At 50.4% G+C, this 15874-nt stretch overlaps 1 protein-coding gene and 1 pseudogene across 2 annotated transcripts in view; both read right to left on the reverse strand.

Annotated features, from left to right (window-relative positions):
- The window catches only part of Foxn1 (forkhead box N1), a 29008-nt gene extending 24313 nt beyond the window's left edge, over window positions 1-4695 (reverse strand). Inside the window, exon 1 of one of the 2 annotated variants that reach the window (XM_063268670.1) lies at window positions 4600-4695. The gene's annotated coding sequence lies outside the window, so the exon portion shown is untranslated. The remainder of the gene's footprint in view (window positions 1-4599) is intronic. The other variant, XM_063268668.1, reaches the window with a different exon arrangement.
- Window positions 4696-6370: 1675 nt separating this feature from the next.
- On the reverse strand, window positions 6371-7339 carry Rps2-ps18 (ribosomal protein S2, pseudogene 18; annotated as a pseudogene).
- Window positions 7340-15874: the final 8535 nt, after the last annotated feature.

Genomic DNA, 15874 nt, shown 5'->3' on the forward strand with positions numbered 1-15874 from the left:
CATCAAAGTTCAGGTTCTCTCCCTTTTCTCCTTCCCTTCTTTCTTTTTCTTTTTGGTGCTTTTTTTTTTTTTCAAGACAGGGTTTCTCTGTGTAGCCTTGTCTGTCCTGGAACTCACTCTTTAGCCCAGGCTGGTCTTGAACTCACAGAGATCCACCTGCTTCTGCTTCCTGAGTTCTGGGATTAAAGGCCTGTGCCACCACTACCTGGCTGTTCTTTTTATTTGTTTGTTTGTTTTTCTTTTTTTTTTTTTTCAGACAGAGTCTCACCATGAATTCCAGGCTGATTTCAGAATCACTATATAGCTTGGACTACCCACGTTGGCTTCAAACTCAGCAATCCTCCTGCCTCATTCTGCTCACTGCTGGGATTACAGGAGACACTTCTCTAAGTCACTTGATCTGTAGGTGCCCAGGGTAGACTCTAGGACCCCTTTGATACAGGGTTGGAGTACATCCTACCACTGACTGAACATCGATGTAGTTCTTCTGGCTGTGTGCAGACGAGAGCTGACAAGTGTGCTAACTGGTCTTCACATCACAGTGGAGTGTGTGTGTGTGTGTGTGTGTGTGTGTGTGTGTGTATGTTCATCCTTGTTCACATCCTATGGAGCTGAACCTGATAGGCTGCTGCAGTCTGGGACATGGCTGTGGAATTTACAAGTGTATGTGAGACTTCCATCTGTCTGCAGGCAATCTGGTTCCAGGGCCACGCCCTGTTCTGGGTGTCTGCGTGCATACTGACTGTGTGACAGTGCCAAGTAAACTGACTATGTGTTGGTGCTAGGCTGGCTGCAGTTTGTCACAAATAGTGGTTTCAGGCTGGGAGAGTGCCGAAGGCCCTTTGGAGGGTTTTTGAGAGCATGCTGGTAACTGGCTAACCACATTATCATTCTGCAAGTTTGGGGTAGAGAGTCAGGGCTGTGCCTCCCAGCAGTCTCTAGGTAGCATCTCAGAGAGGTCTCAAGGAATAACCCCCTACCCTCCCACACACACCCAGGAAGCTTCCAGAATCTCCCTGAGAGCTCAGGTTCCTTCCCTGTGACTCACAGCAGGTTCTAGTTCCCCCGAGAGATCACGATTCAGCTAATTCTTTCCCCAGTCCCATTAATCTACGCTGACTAAGCAAGAGCTACAGGAGGCGGGGTAGAGACTGGGGGATACTCGTGACAGTGGCAGTCAATCCTAAGGAACCCAGCTGGCCTTACTTCAGGTGCTGTCCATCTTCCTGCCTTGGCCTAGCCATGTCTGATGGCATCAGTCAGTCATTCCTCCAGCCCTCCCCCCTTTGCTGGCTACACAGGGGCAGCATCAGACACTTGTCTTGTATCTGAACTCACCCAGATGGTTTCATTTTTATTTTGGGGTCTGAGGTTAGCATCAGGGACCTCAGGCCTATAGAGCACAGGATTTCCCACCAAACGATACTCTAGCTGAACTCCATTTTACTGTTTGCCAACATCTAGCTTCTTAAGGCTCATTTGGTAATCGGGAGGCTGAGAGCTTCTCTAGGGATGATCTCATATAATCCATTTGTCCCTGGGACATGGATCTGGGATTCTTAGTTTGGAGAATAAATTAGGGAACATTAAGAGAGGCTCTAGATTCCCTGATTGTACACAGGGTTGCCTACCCATCCTACGGGGGTGCCGATGGGATCACAGGGCTATGAGGGAGGAGCCTGGGAGCTGAGTAAGAAAAAGGGAGAGGAAGTAGGAGGGAGAGGGGATTGTATAGACTTTGGTAACACTGAGGATAGGGATTAAAGGTAGAAAGGAAACAGGGTTGAACTGGGAGATAAGGGAGGGCCAAGTGTCATGGCTGCACCTGTAGTCTCAGGACACAGGAGACCCACACAGCAGAAGCTCCTGCTCAGGTCAAACCTGGGATACATAAGGCGGGCTGGGAAAAGGAAATGGGTTTGGGGCTGGGATGCAAAAGGTGGCAGGGACCAAGGCCAGCTGGAAGAGATAGGAATGCAACTTACTGGAGGGTCACTTGATGGGAGCTTTTGGGATGTAGCATCTCAGAGCTCAGAAAGTCCCCTGCGCTGAGTATGGGACAATTCATCCCAGATCACTGCTGGCCTGCCCTCCCCGGGAAACTGCCTTCTGGGGTTACATGGGCTGCATGCAAGAACTAAATTTAAAATGCCGAACTCTCTCCCTGAAGCCACCATCTCCTATTGTAGAAGCTTGGTGGGTTTCAACAGGGATGATGGCCTCTGCCTTTTATCCTCTTTGTCCCTTTGGTATGGGGAACCAGAAGTGACCCATAAGGTGAGTGGGGTATTGCACACCTTTAGTTCCAGCACTCAGAAAGCCAAGGCAGCAGGAGACTGAAAGTTCCACAGGAGCGTGGGCTAGATAGGGAGATCATGTCTCAAAACATAGACAAAGAGGTGGCCCCGATCTCGACAGAATATGGTGCTGGAGAGAATGACAGAGCCGCAGGCTGAGAAGGTCTGGGGTTTTTATGTACTGAGGAACACAGGCTCTATGTATGCAGATTCAGGTCAGGTAGTAGAGGGTTCTGCTGGTCCATGAAGACCAGGCTTAACGCAAGCTAGAAGAGGAAAGGTTAGTAGAAAAGACTCCATGGCTGGGAGCTATTGGGCCCAAGTGGGATGATGATCTGTCATTTTCTTAGAGGGCAGAAGGGACTTTCCATGGGGACCAAAGGATGGCATGTGGCAGAAGGCATGTGCCGTGAGGGGCTTTTTCTTTTGTCTTTCACTGTCCCAAGGCTTCTTTCTCATGAAGAGCAATAAAAGCTGTCAGTTTGGGAGAAGTGCGGAATCTGTGTGTGGATAGACACAGGTGAAGAGAGCAATGGGCCCTCGTGACCTCACCCCCCCAACACCCCACCCCCGCCCTCGTGACCTCACCCCACCCCCACCCCCAGTCTTTCCATTTTCTTGCTTTTCCATGTCTCACTCACTGGTCCAGAGGATTTCTGGGCTCCCTAAACCCCTGGGAACTAAAGTCCTCTGAGAACTCCCCAGCATTCCCGGGAGAACAGGTTCTTGGCCCGGAGTGAAGCGAGAGGCCTGGGGGTGCAGCGTGCCTCAGCAGGCCTTGCAGCCGGGAGCTGAGCTCCGCACAGGCTGCCTGGGCCGGGCGGGGCCGGGTGGAGAGCTGGGAGGGCAAGTGCCCCTCCCCATGGCATCTTCACCCCTGAGGATTCTCAACCGAGGGCCGCACTTGGACCCTCTGTTCTTCCCCTGGAACCAGCTCAGCTCCGTCTTAGCCCCTCACAGAGCCACAAGAGAGAGCCAATGTGCCACCGTGCTTCATCGGCAGGAATGCCATTCTACTACCAGCATCTTGTCCCGTTCTGTGAAAAAAGCTCTTGCCAAGCCCAGTGGGGATAGGGCTAAAGTTCATTGCCACCCCCTCTATCCCATGTTTGTCACTCAGTGCAAGGGAAATGGGCTTCATCAGTAGAAGAAAGAGAAGGAAGTGGAGAAGCTAGACGGGGGACGCTACCGCAATTATGATTTCAAAAAACCTATGAGGGAAACCATTGAACTTCCTCCTGAACAGTTTAGAACACAGAGAGGACCAAGCTCTGTCTGGTGTGGGAGCTACCCGGCACAGAGGTACGGTGTCCCGAGGGGAAGCATCTTCTCCATCTGGTCCTTTCTTGCCGAGCAGCTGTACCCTGCCGCTGCACATACCCAGACTTGTCGCCTGAGTTTGTAGGTACAGAGCGAAGAGGCGAACACGCCCACTTATTACTCTAGCCTTAACCCAACGTGCTTCTTCGGTCTTTGGACACTGAAGGCAGGCTGGGGGGCGCGGCGCGGGGGCTCCACAGCAAATTCCAGGATTTTGCCTGGTTGGGTACAGAGCAGAAGGTAGCCTCAGTAGCTAAAGGGGCTTCTGGCTGCTAGATTTTCCAATTCTAGGTTGGGGTTGGTGGGGGGGGTCTGTGAACCCTCTGCCTGTCCCAGTCTTCTGGCCACTCCTCTCTACTGCAGAGATCTTAAAGAAGAGAAAATTCTCTGGTGCTCAGAGAGGTGTGCCTCGCCTGAGCACCTGAGCACCGGCTCCTAGCTGTAGCACCTGTTGCCGCCTGTCTGCTTCTGCACAAGGTGCACTATTCTCCTGTCAGCAAGTCAAGCCTCCCACGGAATCTGGGTTGTACAGACCCCAGCCCAGGTATTCCAGAGAGATGGGACAAGTTGCCAGAGTTGGGTACCCGACGTTCCACCCAGTCACTCAGTCCTTGACTGGGGTTCTGCCTGTCTATCTTTGAACTCTAGCTGTCCATCTGGAGTAATTATTGCCTCCCAAGCCAGGGTGGGTGCCACCACACAAAGCCACCTCACAGACCTACCGCATAGAGCCACCACTCACAGCATGACAGAGTCCTACATTACAGCAAGAAGGATCAAAGTTGGAAGGCCTGGGCCAGGAAAGGGAGAGGAGCATGGAGGAGGGGTCCCCTCAGCCTCCAGGCACTCACCCTGATCCTGAGGCTCCCTGGAGAGACAGTGAGACGCTGAGGAGAACCCAGTGCCTCCTGGAGTCCATTAAAAAGCCAAGCCCCCTCCCCTGCTGGCCTCCACGGCTGACTTGGGCCAGGTCTCCTCTTACCTGCTCAGTGAAGCAGGTCGGCGTGGGGGCCTGGGTCTGGGGGGCCAGGAGCTCCGACGGTCTGTCAGTCCGTCAGCCTGATTGTCCTGGGTCTGCGCTGACATCAGGTGAGGGGAGGCAGCTGCTGGGTGAGCCAATAATTATGATATCAGCTTCCCCTTGCCCTGAGGGGTTGCTGCCAAAAACGGGGAGAAGAGAAAGGTGACTAAGAAGCTAGTTTGCTCCTTGGCTCTTGTTTGACAGGTACTGGCTCCTGTGCCCGCCCTGGCCGCGCCCGGCCCCCCAGCCCTCCCCTCCTGCGCCAGCCTGGGCCCCCAGTCCCTGCCAGGGGGCACGGCCTGTGGCTTGCGGGGGAAGGGGTGGCTCTGCGGCCCCCACCTGCACCCCAGAACAGAGATGTCAGCCCCCATGGGTGGGGCCCAGACCTGTCGGGACATGCACCTGTGTGTCAGGAGAACCCAGCCGCCACATGTGTGTTCATGGAGCTGGTAAGGGGGTTCCAGGAAGCAGCACATGGTTGCAGCACTGAGTCCTCTCAGGCAGAGTGTGGACCAGCAGTGATTGAGACCCCTCAAGGGCCCATTGCTTTCTGGGAAATGTCCACAGGGTTGGCTCATCTGCATGTCATATTATCCGACATTGTGTGAGGTAGTGTGTATCCCCAAATCCACGTGACTTCCCTCCCATGTCTGTGGCCATGCCTGCTTTGCTGCAGGTCCTCCCAGAGATTGTCTGTTTGCATCTACATCTTCCCTAATGTCTGTGCATCTGTGGCTTTTGTCCCTGTACTCAGGCCTGTGTCTCCTTGCTGTGTGTCGTTGAGTTTATAGCCATGCGTCTCTGCTCTCGGTCATCCTGCCCCATGGATGGGTGTGGGTGGAGGTGGAGGCTGCTTCATTCTGTCATCCACACAGAGTGGAAATATCTGAGTGGCTACTGGGTCCCAACCCCCCAGGGTTCACAGTTGGAGTGCAGTGCCTGGTGGGTCTAGGAAATGGCCACCATAAGTCTTACCTGAATAAGCCTGAGGCCTGTCCTTGCTCCTCCACAGACTTTTTGTCCCATTAGTGTCTCGTGTGCCCATCTTCTCCCTCCCTCCCTCCCTCCCTCCCTCCCTCTCCCTCCTCCTGTCTTCTTCCTCCTCTCCACCTACCTTTACCTCTTCCTGGAGCTAAGGACTGGTATGATAAAACTACTGTCTAGTGGCTGGTACACAGCCTCTGGCCCAAGGTTTGGCAGGCCTACTTTCTCCATTCACAGAATCTCCCTCTAAAGGCACAGTAGGGTCATGGCTGGAGGGTGGGTCAGATCTTATAGAACAAGCATGGAGTGGGCTGGAAACACTTGAGAACATTTTGGGTCAGAGAGATGGCTCAGTGGATGAGATGGAGGCAGAAGGACCGAGCCTGGATCCCCAGAACCCAAGTAAAAGCCAGGCTTGGCAGGACACACCCATAACCTGGGGAAAATGGAGGGTCCCCAGGCAGTCGGTTTAGCCAAAACACCAAGTTCTAGGTTCAGTGAGATACCCTTCCTCAAAAAGTAAGGTGGAGACTGAATGAGGAAGACTGATAGCATTGACCTCTGGCCCTCACACACAAATGCACAGGTGAGTGTACCCATCACACACATGCACACACACACACATACACACACAGAGACAGAGAGACAGAGAGAGACAGAGACAGAGAGAGACAGAGACAGAGACAGAGACACAGAGAGAGAGAGAGAGACAGACAGACAGACAGAGAACATTGGAGATGTCTTGGTCTTTTTTTTTTTTTTTTTTAGACTTAATTCATTTATTTTTCTTGTATAAAAACCCTTATGTGGTAGCCACAGCTGGAGCCTGGGTCCTCTGAACAGAGACTCTGGTGTGGGTTTTCACAAGATGGTCAGTGAATTCCTGATAAGGAGACTTGGTGAACACAGTCTCTTTCCAGAGGTCAGGGGTCAGGTAGCTGTAGGTCTTGGAGATGGCATCAAAGGTGGCCTTGGCAAAGTTGCCCAGGGTGGCAGTGCAGCCCCTGGCTGAAGTGTAGCAGTCATCTATACCGGCCATCATCAGTAGCTTCTTGGGCACAGGAGCAGAGACAATGCCAGTGCCTCTGGGGGCAGGGATGAGACGAACCAGCACAGAGCCACAGCGGCCTGTCACCTTGCATGGCACAGTGTGGGGCTTGCCAATCTTGTTCCCCCAGTAGCCTCTCCGCACTGGGACGATCGAAAGCTTGGCCAGGATGATGGCCCCTCGGATGGCAGTGGCTACCTCCTTGGAGCACTTAACACCAAGACCAACGTGGCCATTGTAGTCCCCAATAGCGACAAAGGCCTTGACTGGTCCGCTGGCCAGCCCGAGTCTGCTTCTGCACTGGCATGATTTTCAGAACTTCATCCTTTAGAGATGCACCCAGGAAAAAGTCAATAATCTCAGACTCCTTAATGGGCAGGGAGAACAGGTAGATCTCCTCCAAGGACTTGATCTTCATGTCCTTAACCAGGCGGCCCAGCTTGGTGACGGGGATCCACTCCTTGTCTTCAGCTTTACCTCCACGAGCCCCGCGGCCTCGACCGCGGCCACGGCCTCGGCCACGACCGCGGCCCCTAAGGCCGCTGCCGAATCCTCCGCGGAAGCCGCCGCGGCCTCCTAATCCTGGGCCCCCGGGTCCTCCGGGCCCTCCCGCTGCACCGGCGTCATCCGCCATTTGGTGTTTTCCCGAAGAAGAAGAAGCGAGATGTCTTGGTCTTAAGACAGAGTCCCACACTGTAGTCTAGAACTCTCTACAATCCTCCTGCCTCAGCTTCCTGAGCTGTAGAGTTACAGGCACATGCTCCACCACATCTGGCTCAATGGACCTATTTGTACATAATGGTTAGCTGTGTGATCCTCTACATTGGCCTAGGTCCTCGTCTCAGGAAATCGTCTACAGAGTTGTTGGAAAGGCTAATAATGCTTACGTTCATGGTTCCCAGCACAGCCCTCGGTGGGAACTGATGGTCAATAAATATGCATCTCCCTTCCCTATAGGAAGCCCTGGGAGGAGTGGGGGACAATGCAGACATGCTTACACAGCTTGGCAAGAGGTCTTCTGGGGTTAGGCCAGAGAATCCGAGTCAATTCACCTTTCTCTAGGAGTGGTGAATGGTCTTTCCTTTAAGGGGAATTGTTTCAAGGGGAGCTCCAGTACCATACAACTAATACTGAACGGAGTTTCACAGAGATGTGGCATGGCTGAGACTGTCTTGTGTGTTTGGGAATTGTTGCTTTGTTTGATGTATCCAGGGCTGATTGTCATTTCTAGACTCAAAAGTATTTCTGGGGTTTGGGGATTTAGCTCAGTGGTAGAGTGCTTGCCTAGCAAGCACAAGGCCCTGGGTTCGGTCCCCAGCTCCGAAAAAAAGAAAAGAAAAAAAAGTATTTCTGTATGGGTATTTTAGGCACAGAGAACCAGGAAACCCAAAAAAGTCCATAAAGGCCCCAGCAGCCAAGACCAAACTGCTTGCATGTAATCCTTGGGACCTGCGCTGTGAAAGCAGGCAGCTGACTGGCTCCTGCAAGTTGTCTTCTGACCTGTACACATATGTCATGACTTGAGGTTCCTTCCCTCCCCCAAATAAATAACTACATATAATAAAAGAGTTTTGTTAAGATAAGGGGGAGAAATACCAAGCGAAGGTGGCACACGCTTTGATTTTAGTACGCAGGAGGCAGAGGCAGGCAGATCTCTGTGAGGCTAGCCTGGTCTACAGGGAGTTCCAGTACAGCCAGTCTCAGGGGCAAGAAAAAGGAAAGAAGGGATATAGGGAGAAGGTGTTGTTGGGTTTGGGATCAGGACAAGAAACTAAGATGCATATTTCACATATCAAAGCAGCCTGCTCTATTGAGCAAGTTCCAGGACAGTCAGGTCCAGCATCCTTCAGTACCTAAGTGGCATTCCCTGCCTTCAACCTTGAACTTTCCAGCCCAGGGGCTGGGTGCCCTTTTCCCCAGAGGCTCCTCCATATATAATCCAGACATTTTGGTCTCTCTGCTCTTTCTCCCTCTGTTCTTCTCCTTCTCCCACCATTTCTCTCTTTCTCTTTCCCACCCCCCCCCCTTCCCATGGTGACTTCCCTGGCCTCAGTTCTTGGGACCAGTGAACTCTCCCAAAAGCAGCTTCTCAATAAACTTGCATTTAATCTAATCTAATCTGTCTTGAATTGGCTATTTCACTGGTGACAGAGAAATCATTTATCAGGTATAAACAAAAGAAGGAAGGATACACATTTTGCAAATGATGCAGATATTTAAGAGATGGGAGAGAGTTGGGTGGTGGTGGCCTTTAATCCCAGCACTCAGGAGGCAGAGGCAGGCAGATCTCTGAGACTTTGAGGCCAGCCTGCTCTATTGAGCAAGTTCCAGGATAGTCAGGACTCCTAGAGTCAGAGAAACCCTGCCTTGAAAAACAAAGTCAAATAAAAACAAAACACAAAAAGAAACAAAACAAAAGAAAGAAAGAGAAAAAAAAAAAAACCAAAGAGAATCAGAGGAAAGACTGCTAGAGGTGATGAGTGAATTTCATTGGGTAGCCAAATAGCAGTTAGGTCAGTAAGAGTCAAAATATAATTTCTATGCAGGTGAAAATGAACTAGGAAACACCAGCCATGTGCAGAACTGCACACCTGTAACCCCAGTCTGGGAACTGGAGGATTGGATTCAAGACCAGCCCTGGTGTCATAGCCATGCCTCGTATTAGGAATTGAGAACAGGGGGTTGGGGATTTAGCTCAGTGGTAGAGCGCTTGCCTAGCAAGCGCAAGGCCCTGGGTTCGGTCCCCAGCTCCGAAAAAAACAAACAAACAAAAAACAACAACAACAACAACAAAAAAAAAAAACAAAAGGAATTGAGAACAGACACAGAAGACCCACACCTCCACAGTAATGACATTGCAGCCCACCAGTAAGTTTACTAAGAATCCACATCAGGAAAACAGTAGGTTTTTACCAGCCAACATAAAAATAAGGCCTAGGGAAATACAAGGATATGTCCTATTACAGAACGAGAAAACTAAAAACGCAATGTTGCACAAAAGTGGGTTTTTGTCCAGATAATCTCCAAACAGAATGTCCATCAAATTCAAAACCTAACATCCTTGGTTCTTAGAACTTGACAAGTTGAGTCTAAAGTCTAGGGGAAGAGTAAATATATCCAAATGACTTAGAGCTTTTAAAACTTGCCTTGACAATCTTCAGGACTCCCAAAGAGGCCTCACAGGAGAGACCAGGTGAGTCTGGGAGCCGGGCATGGTGGTGCAGGTGGAGAATTCAAGCACTCAGGAGGAGCTTCAGTTTGAGGCTAACCTGGGCTACACAGCAAGACTTTGACTCAAAAGTAAATAAAACACCACTGGCCTGCCGAGATGTCTTATGGGATAAATGTGCTTGCTCTCTGAGTTTGATCCTCAGGACCCGCAAAAAGTTAGATAAAACTGATTCCTTAGAGTTGCCTTCTGAGCACCACGTGTGTGTCATGCCACACAGGCCCTCTCAGTAATAAATGCATAGATAAAATAAATAAAAATGATTAAAAAACTATCTCCAATAAAAAACTAAATGTAGTTTTGGCATCAAAATAAATAAGTGAATTCATTAATGGAAAAGAGTCCAAGATTAAGTTGATGATTTTTTGAGGGTTGAGCATTGATAATAAGTTCACAAAGAAGCAGGGAAAACACAAAAATTACTACAAATGGATTTGAGACAACAGAGGTGAAATAGTTAGGAAAGTGAAATCCTACTTCACACTCCATGTTCACAGTGAAAGGATGTGGAGGCAGGAAGGCCAAGAGCTCGTGAGTGCATAAACTCCTGTCTCAAGAACACAGAACAAAACAAAACAGTGACAGAAGACAGGTGTGGGGCACACACCTGGAATCCTAGCACTCGGGAGGCTGAGGCAGGAGGATTGCCATGAGTTCAAGGCCAGAGTGAAATACATAGTGAGTCGGCCTGGGCTACAGAGTAAGATTCAAAGAAAATGAACAAACTAATTGCATACCTCTTAAACCCCTAGATGAAAAAGTGGATAAACCACGCAAATCAATATAAAAATACAGAAAATATTTTATGAAAATATGATGTAGGGAAGACACCTTGAAGCATGGTGTCAAATCAGGAAGGCATTCAGGGATATATTGACAGATTTTACTAAGTACAAATTCAAAATTTATTTAGAACAAAATATAATATAAACAAAGTTAAAAGGCAAAAGTTACAGCTAGAAGGAACTGTTGCAACATGTAAGGTCAAGGATTAGTATCCATAATATATAAAGAACTCCTACAAATAAATTAAAGGCCATCTCTCAGAAAAAAAAAATAGACAATAAACATGAATTTACAAACAAACTACCAATGGCCAAAATACAAATGAAAGACTTTTAACTTCATTAAAAATTGAGAGAATGGGGGGGCTGGGGATTTAGCTCAGTGGTAGAGCGCTTGCCTAGGAAGCACAAGGCCCTGGGTTCGGTCCCCAGCTCCGAAAAAAAAGACCAAAAAAAAAAAAAAAAAAAAAAATTGAGAGAATGGAAGTTGATTCAACAGTCAGGGATTCTGGGAAGGCCCTGGTGGAATCCCAGGAGACTGTGGCTGTCTCCACAGTGAGATTCTTTCTTTTAAGACTTTAAAAGTACTCATACAAATATGTATATGTATATGTAGATATGATACACATTTTGTATTATATATGTATATGTAAATTTGTATGTGTGCATGCCTGTGTATGCCTTAGTGTCTATATTAAGGTCAGAGGACAACTTATGGGAGTCAGTTCTCTACTCCACTATGTGGGTCCCAGATCAGACCCAGGTTTTCAGACTTGGTAACAAGAGCCTTAACTGGCTGAGCCATCTCTTTGGACCTGATTCTGCTTCTTTCAGTTATTATTATTTTTTTGTTTTGTCTTTTAAAGACAAATTATCCTTATGCAGTCTGGATTGCCCTGGGACTCACAATATACTCCAGACTGCCTTCAAACCTACAACCTCCTGTCTCAGCTTCCCAAGAGCTAGGATTTCCACTCCTTCCAATGTTTTTCTGTTGGAAAAGCCCCTTCCTCTTGATTGCAGTCTCTGCCTCTGCTCCCTCTGCCCTTGGATCAAGAGGCTGAGTGAGATCTTCCTCCTGATAACAGACTGGACTGTTAACTCCTCTCATCAAACCAGGCCCTCAGTGTCCTCTCCTAGGTCTTGAAGCCGCATTCTAACACTCACCTCGATTCTAGCATCTACGGTGTTGACTCAGAAAGCACTCCTACCCTCCTGCAGACAGAACTGTGCTGGCGTTGGTCCCGGTGGCCACAGCTGCTGTTTGAACAGGCCTGGGTTAGAGCTGTGGCCTGCTTGCCAAAGCGCTGCCCAGTGCTGGGCAGGTGTGAAAATCCCTGCAGCAGGGTCTGCCAGGTTCCAGTCTAGAGAAAGACTGTGGAGACCGAAGCCGGAGGTGCAGTTTCCATGCTTAGAGCCCCTGTGTCATGGAACAGGCATGGGCACCATTGCCTTAAATCAGAACAGGCCATCTTCGGCCAAGTTATACATGTGTGTGGGAGGGGTTGGGACCAGGGAGGGTGTGTGCTTGTGTTTGTGTGGGTGTGTTGAGTGTGTAAATGGAGGCCAGAGATCAGCGTATGATGTCTTCTTTTTTGTCTCCTCTCCTCGTTTTCAGAGTTTCTTACTGAATCTAAAGCTGCCTTAACTGTAGTGACTAGCTGGAAAGACTCCCTGTTCCCAGGTTCAGGCCACAAGATGCTGCATTTGGGCTTCTGTGTGGTTCTGAGGCGTGAACTCAGGTCCTTATGTTTGTGTGATGAGCCCTTCCTTTAATGACCGAACCTTCTTTCCATCCTTGGTCCTTGTACTGGCTGGTTTTGTGTGACAACTTGACACAAGCTGGAGTCATCACAGAGAAAGGAGCCTCCCTTGAGGAAATGCCTCCATGAGATCCAGCTTCAAGGCATTTTCTCAATTAGTGATCAAGGTGGGGAGGTGCTCATTGTGGGTGGTACCGTCCCTGGGCTGGAAGTCCTGGGTTCTATAAGAAAGCAAGCTGGGCAAGTCAATGGGGGGCAATCTAGTAAAAAGCACCCCTCCGTGACCTCTGCATCGGTTCCTGTCTCCAAGTTCCTTCCCTGTGTGAGTTCCTGTCCTGACTTCCTTTGGTGATGAACAGTGATATGGAAGTGTAAGCTGAATAAACCCTTTCCTCCCCAACCTGCTTCTTGGTCATGGTGTTTTGTGCAGGAATACAAACCCTGACTAAGACAGTCCCCCACTCTCTCTCTTTCATTTTAGACAGGTGTTAGTTCATGGCCCTGATTGGCTGGGTAACTCTCTGTGTAGGCCTTGAATTTGCAGCAATTCCTCTGCCCGGGATAATAGGCACAGTTCACCATGCCTGACATATCTGCCCAACTCTGCTCCTGTAGGCTGGACTCTGCTTTTCAAAGCGAGTTAGTTCCTAAGACTGAGCCTGCCACTGCAGACACTGTCTCACTCCATTGTTGGAAGACTCTGAGAAAGGTCTGCAGAGGGGTCCCGGGGCAGGGCTCTGGTAAAGCACTTGAGGTCCTGGTTTCAGGCCTCAGCACACTGCCCTCTACAGACTACCCCAGCACGAAATGTTAAGGCAGGCCTCACCGCAGGCTGGCTGCAGGGATCTGGAGGGATCTGGTCACAGGGTGGACGTGCTGGGGGGCGGTGGCTCCTTGGCTAGCTGATAGAACAACTGGACCAGAGCCTCAGGAGATCTGGCCAGGGAGGTCCGCCCTGTTCTGGTTGGCTGACCCTTGGGAAGTGCAGGGAGTTTCCAAGCTTGGTGGGGAGGGTCTGAGGGGGAGGATCAGGGCAGAGTTGTCAGGCCTTGGATGGGTGCTGTACTCCAGTCCTGTTCCCTCCTCACTGGGATCAGAGGAGGTGAGACTTGACTCTAAGAACAGTGGGTTTTCTGCTGCAGAATGAACAGGTACCTTCTCCCTCCTCGGGCTTACCCAAAGCTACGGTGGGGTATGGAACTACTATGTGTGGCTGGGTGTGGCTGGCCAGAGCCGTGTGTGAGCCTCTGCACACTTGTAAGGACTCATGGGTCTGAGCATGATGTTCAGATGTCTGTGACCGTGGCTTTCTGTGACTGTGGGTGTGAAGGGACTGTGAGAACAGGCATGTGGGTGAGTGTAGTCCAGGGCTCTGAGAACAGGGGTCCCCCACCCTCAAGGGGCCACAGTCTTACCCCCTCCCCCCACCGTTCCTTTGTAGCACACCTGTGTTTCAGGTGGAGGCTGACTCCTCCTAAGCCTCCTGTTTGTAGCCAGCTGAGGCTGCAGGCTACCCCTTCGGCAGCTGCCCTGCTGAAGGACCTGGCTCTTTCCATCCTCTGCCAGCCCTTCCCTTCCTCAGAGACTAGGAGACAAAGACCCCCCCCCCCCCCCGCCAGGAGGTCTAATTGAGTGGGGCTGACCTTGAGCCCTGGGGTGCTTCAGGAGACGGACATGACAATGGGGTGACCTGGACTTGTTCTACTTATTAAGTTCTTTTCTGTCTTGCAGGTGTCTCTGAGGTTTGGGAGCTGCTGCCTCTGTGGTCTGGCTGCCATGGCTGCCCACGTAGACTGTTGCTAGTTGGTGGGGATAGGGTGGGTGGGGATGGGGTAGAAAACATGATTTCCCCCCACCCAGGGTCTCAGAGCACAGGAATGGGGAAGCATAGCCTTGGCTCAGAAATGTGGGCCTATTTGCTGAGACTAAAATCAGTTTAGGCCAGAGAGGTCAAGACACTGCCTCACGGTCACAAAACTTGGCCCACAAGCCAACTTGGAAAAGGGATTTGAGAACTTGCTGGCCTCTAGGGGAAAAAAAGGAACTCGTGTGCTCCTGGTACACTCATTGTTGTATATGACATTCCCTGTATACCAGGTCACAAGAATAAATTAGGGACACAGCTCCATCTGGTAGACCATGGTGAAGTGTTCCAGCCTCTTGGTTTCCCACAGCACTGGGGAGTTCATGTCTTGAGTTCCAGCTACCATGAGACACCCTAAACCTCTTGCTACCTTGCCCCTGAAGGCAGCAGTGCTGGGCGTGCAAGCCTAGCAGAGGAGTCCAGCATCCTTGGCTATTGGCTATCAGGCCTGACCTACCTGCTGAGGGCTATAGTGGTCAGGCTGTTGTTATGGCCCTGACCCAGGCTGACATGCCCCTCCCTCAAAGGCCAGCCAGGTCCCTGTACTTTATTACCATGCTAATGATGGTGATTAGGTTGACAAGAGCTGCCTTTAGCCTGGCCCTCCTCAACCCATCTTGGGGGAGACAGCACCTGTATGGTCCAACTATGGCCCTAGTCTGGTTGCTGTCCCTCTACCCTAAAAAAAGGACAGCATCAGTAAGACTGCCAGCCCCAGGACAGGCAGTGTGACCTCAGTCTGCTTCTGCCCCTCTGAGCAGGGATAACAAGGTAGAGTTGATTTGGTACCAGCTGGATTTGGTGGCACTCAAGAGGCTGAGGCAGGGGGATTAACTTGAGCTCAAAGTCAGCTTAGTCTATGTAGTGAGTTCCAGGCTAACATCAGCTACATTCGGAAACCGGGTCTCAAAACCACAAACAAATAAATGAACAGGCAAGTTGCTTGTGTCCTCTGAAGCCTTCCCCAATGCTGGATTTCAGTTACCCATGTAGCAGAGAAGATCTTTCCTATTGCTCTCCTGGGAGCCCACTGCATTATGGGGGACTATCCCTCGAGGCCTTGGGGGGTGGTGTTTTCTTGTGGTTTATGCAGTGCTTCATGTGTAAGGAATGCCAGCAGGGCGGCAGGGGGCAGTGTGGGGGCAGAGCCACTCTACTGACACACCTCACTCCCCCTGGATGCCTGGCATGTCCTGTCAGGATCCGTGTCCCTCAGAGACAACCATGCTCTTCCCATCTGCTCTCCCCTAGGATATGCAGCTCCGCAAGGATGCTGATCCCAGCTGGGAGACAAGAATGAAGTATTTTCCGTCTTCGTAGACAGTACCCCTTTTCATTTGAACACAAAGCTGATATATTTCCCTTTTCCCCCTCTGCCGAAGAACAGAGCTGGGTAAGACTCTAGGAAACTTCAAATGAATCCCAGGTTTACATGGCACCATCCCCACTGAGAGAATTAGGACTTGGAGCCAAGGAGAGGTATTGATGCTCAAATGGACAGTGATGTGGTGTCACCACACCCCCTTTGCCAGATATACGAGTATCTGGGGTCTATGAGAGCGT

The sequence above is a fragment of the Rattus norvegicus genome, chromosome 10 (genome assembly GCF_036323735.1).
Source record: "Rattus norvegicus strain BN/NHsdMcwi chromosome 10, GRCr8, whole genome shotgun sequence".
Taxonomy (NCBI): Eukaryota; Metazoa; Chordata; class Mammalia; order Rodentia; family Muridae; genus Rattus; species Rattus norvegicus.